Source organism: Macrotis lagotis, chromosome 3 (genome assembly GCF_037893015.1).
Source record: "Macrotis lagotis isolate mMagLag1 chromosome 3, bilby.v1.9.chrom.fasta, whole genome shotgun sequence".
Taxonomy (NCBI): Eukaryota; Metazoa; Chordata; class Mammalia; order Peramelemorphia; family Peramelidae; genus Macrotis; species Macrotis lagotis.
The window spans coordinates 236,554,185-236,563,365 of NC_133660.1; positions in this window are offsets into that span (position 1 = coordinate 236,554,185).

Below are 9,181 nucleotides of genomic sequence, written 5' to 3' on the forward strand. Positions count from 1 at the left end.
GAGTATTCAGATGAGAACAGGCCATCTTTCCCTACCACACAAAGATTGGGGACCTCAGGCCTCTCTGGCCAACAATGTGAAGGAGACAGGATAAACTTTAGACTCCATATGTAGAGCCTTGTCTGTTCTCTGCCATTAATTATACTATATATGAAATATTCAAGCCATTTCTTCACTGTTAAAAGGAACTTCCCTTCTAAGGGATTCATTAATCAATATTGCAGTCTACCTAAATTTTAAATAAGGTTTTGGCACAATGAGCTCCAAAACCTGATCCCACCTTTAGTTTACAAGAATCAACAGTTTATATGAAAAGAGTCAAATGAACTGGTGCAGAGCAAAAGGAACAAAATCAGTTTACACAATAACAACGAAATACGAAGAAGATCAACTTTGAAAGAGATATTTCAATCCAGTGGCCAGTCATGACTTTCGAAGACTGCTGATGGTATGTTTTATGCATCTTGGCAGACCAGGGATGGAGTCAAGATGCAAAATGAGACAGACATTTTCAGACACAGCTAATGTGTTGAAGCATTTTGCCAGACAAAGGAAGGTTCCTACTGGGGGGACATGGGGGAAGAAAGTGAGTTAGCAGTTGTGATTCACAGAAACAAAAACCATCAAAACATTTTATAATGCAGAGAATAAAACAAAAAGTTCAAACAATGGCACAAATAGCAATTTTGGTGTTAAGCCATACTTAAGTTATGCCTTTTATTTTAATAACATATTCCCCAGTTACTCATTAAAAACAATTTTAACATTCATTTAAAAAATTTTAAGTTCCATATTTTCTCCCTTACCTCTCTACTCCCCGAGACAGTAAACATTATTTATCTTTTTAAAAAATCAAGCCAAGAAGGTCACAGCTTCATATACAAAATACTCTTTATATACTAAAATATTGTTGATGAAGTTTATAATGAATAAAGTTCAAAAAAATCAGGTTCTTTCAGTAATAGCATAGTGTGACTGTAGTTAAAATAAATATGGAACTGGTATAGTAGAGAAGGTACACCATGCATTAAGTCCCTACTGTGCACAGTACACTGTGCTAATGATTAGAAGAAACAGAAATATTGTTAATTAAGATACACAAAGCTTATAGTCTAGTAGGGGAAATAAAAGCAGATAGATGGTTGGTAATTCACACTATTCCATGAAAAGCTCAAAAAAGAAGTAAAAGAATTATGCAAACTACATGCTGCTGTTTCAACTAGGCTGACTGTTTTTGCCTGATATTTGAGAAGCAGTTGATAAGGAGAGCTGGCCTCTTCTCTATAGGAAATAGTTGCTATTATTATCCTGATTTTACCAATGAGGAACTGAGTCAGGTTAAGTGGCTTGCTCAGGGTCAAACAGCCAGTAAGCATCTGAGGCAGGATTTGAACTCAGGTCTTCCAGACTCCAAGGCCAACCAACACTATCCACTATGTTGCCAAGGTGGAGTGACTAAACCATAGTCACCTGGTTGGTATTCTTCAGAAGGTCTCTGATTCTCAGCCTGGTGATCATTCTGCTGCATGCATTTTAATACAAACTTCTCATCTTACAGATGATTGTTTTCTCCTGAAATCTCTCCCTAAAAAAAGGGATTGTTTTTGTTGTTGTTTTTTAAAGTGAGGGAAGGATATAAGTAATTATGGATCAAGGAACACTGGTGGGGAGGGTGAGTTACCACTCAGGCCAACAGCAGGGGATTTTGGGACTGGCAGCTTGGAGAGAGGTTATTTAACCCCACTATTTATTTAACCTTGGACCCCAATCTTCCTTCTCCATACTGCATCCAGAAACCACGGCCTGGTCCCCAACTGCATCATAGGATTTAGAGCTTGAAAGGAGAGAATGCATGGGTAGGTATAAAGAATACTGATCTGGGATTCGTAGGGTCCTTGGTATGGAGTGGGAGGGACCAGATAGTAAGTACTCATTGTCTGTGATGCAAGGGTCATCTTTTCCAGTCTCATTTTACAAATAAGGAATTCTCAGAAAGGGATAATAACTTAACCCAAGTAACACTAACACTGACAGAGCTGGAATTTAAACCCATGTTTCCTAATTCCAAATCCAGTGCTCTTCTTATGTTGCCTCAGAAAACTTGGCTCGAGTCTTGGCCCTGCTCCTTATTAACTGTATGACCTTGTAAAGTCATTTTTTCCTTTCTTGGCCTCAGTTTCCTTATCTGTAATATGAAAGATTTGGACTAGATCACCTTGAGTTTCCTTCCATTTCTAAATTCTAGTATGCTATGACTAGCCTTTTCAACAATTTGCTTGCACCTTTTGAGTTTTGACTGTTCCTGCCCTGTTAATCCTCAGTCCTGATTAACCCCCACTCTCAACCCTGAGCTACTGAGTACCACTGAGCTGGCTGTTGAGGAATAATGGAATTGGAGAGAAGACTGGATTATTTTCAAGAATAAACGTGATATTAAAAAAATGAGATAAAATAATTTCTATGGAAAGAAGAAGTTCCAAACAACTTAAATATAACATTTGAAACACAGTAGGCACTATCCATTATTAATTTGCTACTAGTTCTTTGCTATTAAAAGGGGGGGGGGGGTGGAGGGGATGCTTTCCGGTTACTCCTCTTAGGAACCATCCCGTACAAACAAAGGGGACACTGGTACACACATTGCTCAAACCTTGGTTAGCATTGTTAGAGATCTTTAATGGTTAGAAGCCTTTCCTCTCTTGAGTTCACATTTGGCTGCCTTCAGCACTTATCTATTGCTCTCATTTCAGGCTTCTTGGACCAAATAGATCAAATCTCCTTTCTCTTCTATTAGACAGCCCTTAAAATACTTAAAGATTCTCTCCCTTTCTGCTGTTTTCAAGACTAAAAATCCACAGTTCCCTAAACTGTTCCCTCATATGGCTACTTTGAGACTTGTCCATCCTAATCACCTTCTCTATGGTGAGGGTAATAACTATTCCTGATAACATTCCTGCAAAGCACTTTACATATGTTATTCCTTTCAATTTTTGCAATAATTCATTGAGACAGGTTCTGTTATCCCTGTTTTATAGATGAGGAAACAGCCTAAAAGATTAAGTGATCCAAGTCCTTTGCTCACTCAAGGTCCTTCCTACAATGTGGCTTTCAGAACTACTCACTGTATTCCAGATGTAGCCTGACCAGACCAGAGGACTATGGGACTACCCTCCCTCGGTCTTGGGAGTTTGTCTCTAGTGACTGCTGTGTTCTATTTGATCCTTGGGATTTCTTCCTCGTGGCAGCAAGTTGGCTCAAGAGCTTAGCCTGAGGGGAGTTTTTATGGGGACCAGGGGGAGGCAGAACATTCACACAGAATCACACACAACTGAGAAGTGAAAGCCCAGCTACCATCTAGACTAGGCCAATGACCATTTGAATCTATAGCACGCTCAAAGATCTCCAAGGAGGAGAAAATAGTTCCCTTGGAACTTCTCTCATTGTTGGAAAGTTTTTCTCCAACCTCAGGAAAAGAGCCTAGCAAAGGCTGCTTTCCTCAGAACTTGTCATTATAACCTTTAGGGGTCACAGCAACCAAGAAAATCCGATTCATTTGACTTAAGAAAGTGAGTCACCTGGGATTTCCTTTTTAAGTCCTCTTTGGGTGGGGGGGTAGGGGGGAGGCTGTGCTTATAACAATTTAAGGAAACGTGGGATAAATGGCTCTGAAGAAAGAAGAAATTTTCTAACACTGGATCAGAGCTTGGGATTCCCAACCCAGAACCAGCAGGGAAAACTTCCCGGCCCTTCTGTCTGTGTGTAGCTAAAACCAACAGGGCCGTTCTGCTATGTACCCAGACCTCAAAGGGACATACGGAAATATGTAACCACAGATATTTATGAGAAGTAAAACTAGGTGAGTAAAAAATAACTTACAGCAGAGTAAATGAATGAGTTCAGAAACACGCCCAACCAAAGTGGGAAAGGGGGTGGGGAAAAAGAACCAGATTCCCGAAATGCATCTGCTTTCAGCAGCCCAGCAGCCCCTGGGGTGAGTGGCTACAAACATGCTTGGGCCTCCGAGGACCTGGGAAGGAAGCCCCCCTGGCAATATTTCCCTGGTTCAGAAAGTGAATGCAAACTCAAAAGCCCACAAATCTTTTAGGATCTAAGCCAACCCTCCAACTTGTAGGGTAGGCAAAAACTGGTCACTCCCTGTCAAAAAGGTGGTTACACAGAAAAAAAGACCTTTTCATGAACCTGTTTTATATCTTTCCATCCTCTGACCTGTGAACTAAATCCAATGCTCAAAAAATGGGAGTCATTGATAATGGCTGCATCAACCTTCACTCTGTGTATGTGTGTGTGTGTGTGTGTGTGTGTGTGTGTGTGTGTGTGTGTGTGTGTGTGTAGACATGGACTCAATTACCCTAACTGTAAAAACAAAAAGGCCTGGACTATATGATCTCTGACTTAGATAATGCCAAACAAGGCTGCCACCTGTCCCATGCTCTTCCCACAGTAACATGCTCTCTACCTCTCTCTCCTTAATTATGGAGTACAACCAACTGGGATGGATTGAGTGAGGGAAGTTCTCCCCCAGATGTGACTCTAGAGAAGTTTGATAAATGAAGCTTCCAGTAGTTGCTATGGGATGTGGGGGTGATGCCACTGAAACAGCTTAGACTGGCAAGGTGGGTTCCCTTCTTCCCATGCAAAGAGGGGAGCAGAATAGGGAATGACATAGCTCATGATGACTGCCTTTGACTATTTGGAGGCTGTCACAGGGAAGGGGAATGAGCTCTGTGCTCTTTGGCTTCAGAGAATAGAGCTAGGAGCAGTGGGAGGAACTTTCAGGGAGGCAGATTTCCCCTCAGGATGAGAAAAAAAATCCTAACAATTAGAGCTGTGCAGCAGAGGAACAAATAGTTTCACTAGAAGATGAGCCCTCTTTCCCAGGAGGACTACTAGTATAGATCGTATGTCAGGGAATTGGGAAAGGGGATTCTGTTCAGTTATGAGATGGCCTAAATGACCCCTGAGATCCCTTCAAACGCCAAAGGTCTTCACAGGCATACAAAGCACTATGCTTGCTCCCCCCCCTTTAATATATTATCACGGGGTGGTGGTGGTGAATTGTTTTATCATCTCTGACTCTCTGTGACCCCATTTGGGATTTTCTTGGCAAAGATATAAATGTTTTTACATTTCCTTCTCCAACTCATTTTACAGATAAAGAAGCTGAGGCAAACAGTTAATGACTTGTCCAGATCATACAAGTATCTGAGGCTGAATTTTAACTCAAATCTTCCTAACTACAAACTCAGATCCCTAATCACTGTGCCACCTAACTTCCTATTATCTCATACAACATGCATGGGAATGGACCGTGTCTATAAGTTTCTGGATCCTTGCTGAAGAGGATGTACAACCAGAAGCTTTGGGGTTCTCCATCATGGGGGAGTCTGTTAAAGATGATTGGTAACCAAACCAAGAAAACCTCCCCCCCCTTCCATAGGTTAGATAAAGAATCTTGAAGAAAAACTCTTCCTTTAAAAAAATTTTTTTTTTAAGATTAGCCTCTTTGTCAGGATGTAAGCATCTCCAGCTTTGGGGGTGGGGTGGAGTGGGGGCCAGAAAAACATCTATGCACTTAACAGCAAATATAGGCACTTAAAGTCCAGAAGCCCAAGTCTGGATCTCAAATCTCTGGCAGCCTCCACTACTTTGAGTTTCCCTGAGCACCAGTGAATAATCGATATTTCTAGCCTTGGCAGCTACTTTACGAATTTGAGATTTTCTCTGGCATTCCAGAGGGGGCATATTGAAAAAGTTGGAGAAAAAATCTGAAACTCTTCTCTTTGGAGTCAGGGTCCTCTAAGACTGAATCTGGCCCAGAGTCAGTGTCCACCCACCTTGTGGGGCAGCACCTTCCCTACCCCATCCCAAACCACCAGTCCATTATTATTTGTTTTTGTCTCTTATTCCCCTACTAGACTACAAGCTCCATGGGGGCATAACCATATCCTACTTAGAGTTTATTTGTTTCCCCAGTGCAGAGTTTAATTCTATAACTGTCTGGTACTCACTAAATACTTTCAAAATTAATAATATATAGCACCCTACTGATACTGTTCATTCTGTTAGAGAGCCTGGGGGTGATTTTTTTGGAAAAAAATCCTGTGACTGACCTGTAGGCCAGAGATTATGCCTATGATGGCCTTAGAGAGAGTACAATGCAGTCTATAGAGATTGTAGCCCCTGCTCAGGGAGAGTCCTGTCACTGACCATTCTCTCCCTAAGAGATAAAGTTGTTTAAGGCCTACATTGAGTCGTTGGACCTCAACCTCTTCAAAACAAAAAGTAATTTTCATTTTATTAAAACATCATATAGTTTTTCTTGCAGAGAGAAGCTAAATGGGTATGCAAAAATCAAGGAAGACACCATTGAAACAGAAAGGACACTGGTCTCAGTGAGGATGTATCAATTGGACTTAGTCATTTTTTTATAAGCTACGTGACCTTGGGCAAATGGCTTGCCTTCTCTGGGCTTCAGGTTTACCTTGCCATGTTGAGGTTAGCCCAAGTGATCTCTGAAGGCTGTTTCAGTTTTATCATGTTTTCATGTTTTCTTGTTCACAGTTTTAAAGTTCATTAAAAAAAAAAAAAAGGAAATAACCTGCCTTAGAGTAGGGGTTTCTTCCTGCCCTGGAGAGAGTAGACTGGGAGGGAAAGAAGGCAAAGGGCCCGTGGGATACTCCTTGCATCCCCTCACAGGTTAGAACCAGTATTCCTAAAGAGGCATTAGATTTGATAGAAGATGAAAATATACCCAAATAAGAACACACACACACACACACACACACACACACACACACACACGCACATGCCCAAACACACCCCTAATATAGGTATTGTTTTGAGGCACAGATAGGGTTAGATTGAATGCAGGGATGATATTTTTGGTCTCCTAGTCCATAGCCTTTTCCTTATCAGAACTATCTCTCCATACAATCTCATCACAGGGATAAGAAGGGACCAGACTTCCAAGGGACACTTTCCACTCTTCCCAACTTTGTCCTCCTTCACAAATACCTCAGGTTGCTAAGGCCAGCTTGGAGTAGAGACCAGCTGGGACCCAAGGCTTCTTTTGTCATTTAATTAGAAATGCAATATGCCAAAGCCAGGGGTGGTGGCCATGATCTGTATTTCTCAAAAATAACAGGCTTAGGGTATTTGGTGATAAAAAGGTCCATCTGTTGCCTGCGCCACCAGATTGGACAGATTTCATGTAGATGTCAGAATGTTGTCATTACAGACAATTCACTCCAGGGACATCGTTGTCATGACAACAGGAGCCTTGCTTACGGCTTTGTAGACTCTGCCATGCCCAAAGAGAGTGGGTTCTCTGATGGCGATGGGTTATAATGGCTTATGTTTCTATAATCTCCAAAGCTTCACAAAGTGCTTTCCCTCCCCTGCCTCCAACACCCCTATGATCTAGGTCATGGCAAGAATTATTATCCCCATTTTACAGATGGGGAACTTGAGGAACAGCTGTCAAATCTTTGGGTTGGGATTCAAAAACTGAGTTTCCTGAATCCAAATCCAAATCCAAATCTGTGAATCTTCACAGTTGTATTTGCAATGAAGTACAATGGACAATAGGAGTCATTATGGGGTATGAGGCAGCTGGGAGTTCAAATCCAGCTGCAGACACATACTAACCTTGTGACCCTGGGCAAGTCACAGAATTGTAGATCTTAGAGGTCATCAATTCTGATGAAGAGACTGAGTCACATTGAGGTTCATTGGTTTACCCAGTGTGATAGGCCTTAGATGATATTTGAGCAAGTGGTCTGCCTTCTACACTCACTCCCTTCTCTGTCCAGTCCTGAGAAGGGGAGGGGAGCTTGGTTATCTGACTTGAGGACTGGGTTGTGGCCCAGTCCTGTCCCAGTAGCCCTTGAAATTGTGCTGACAGAGCTATCCAGTCCTTCCTCAGGGAAAGGTCTTCTGTGGGGAGGAAGAAATTCCATAGCCTCATGTACCTCCCTTAGGGAGCAAGGCCATTCTTAAGCTTCAATGGCCCCAGTGGGAATGAACTATTAAATCATAAAATACCAGTGCTGAAGGACCCTAAGAGTCATCCACCCCCTCATTTTTCAGGAGAGGGAATAGCATGAAAGAGGAAAGGGAGTTGGCTTAGGTCACAGGAGCCAGGACTTGAACCCTGGCCTTCTTACTCTGCTCTCAGTTTCTGTTTCAAAACAAGTGGGTAGTTAGAAAGAGTCTAGAATAGTGATTCTCCCAATTGATGCCTTGAATGTGCACCAAATCCACATCAAAGGATACACAAGTAACCAACACACATAAAGACCCACAAACACTAATATATTTGCTATTAATGGGGCATTGCAGAAGGATCCCTAAATAATAAATATGTTCTGGGGGTGGCGGCTAGGTGGCGCAGTGGATAAAGCATTGGCCTGGAGTCAGGAGTACCTGGGTTCAAATCTGACCTCAGACACTTAATAATTACCTAGCCGTGTGGCCTTGGGCAAGCCACTTAACCCCCTTTGCCTTGCAAAAAAAAAAAACAAAACTAAAAAAAATAGTAATAAATATGTGCCAAACACTGGCTAAATGTCTTACAAATTATTCATTTAATCCCCACAAGCACCCAGGGAGATAGGTACTAATAAAATACACATTTTACAGATAGGAAACTGAGGCAGACAGGGTTACACAGCTAATAAAGTGTCTGAAGTAGATCTTTTTTTTTTATTTGAAATTTTATTTTATTTTTCCAATTGCATGCAATGGTAGTTTTTCAGCATTCATCCATTTGCAAATTTATGAGTTCCACACTTTTCTACCACTCTCCCTTCTTTCCCTCCCCTCTTCCCCATGATGACGAATAGTCTGATAAAAATTGTACATAGACATTTATGTTTAACATATTTCCATCCTGGGGCAACTAGGTAGTGCAGTAGATAGAGCACCAGCCCTTAAATCAGAAGGACCCAAGTTCATGTGACCTTGGGCAAGTCCCTTAACCCCACTGCCTTGCAAAAAGCCAAAATAAATAAATACATATGTATTTCCATATTAGTCAAATTGTGAAAGAAGAAAGAGAACTAAGGGGAAAGGGAAAAAACTATGAAAAAAGGAAGGAAAAACATAAGTTTTCAAAAAATGAAAAATAGCATGCATTCAGACTGTGATTTTTTTAATCTGC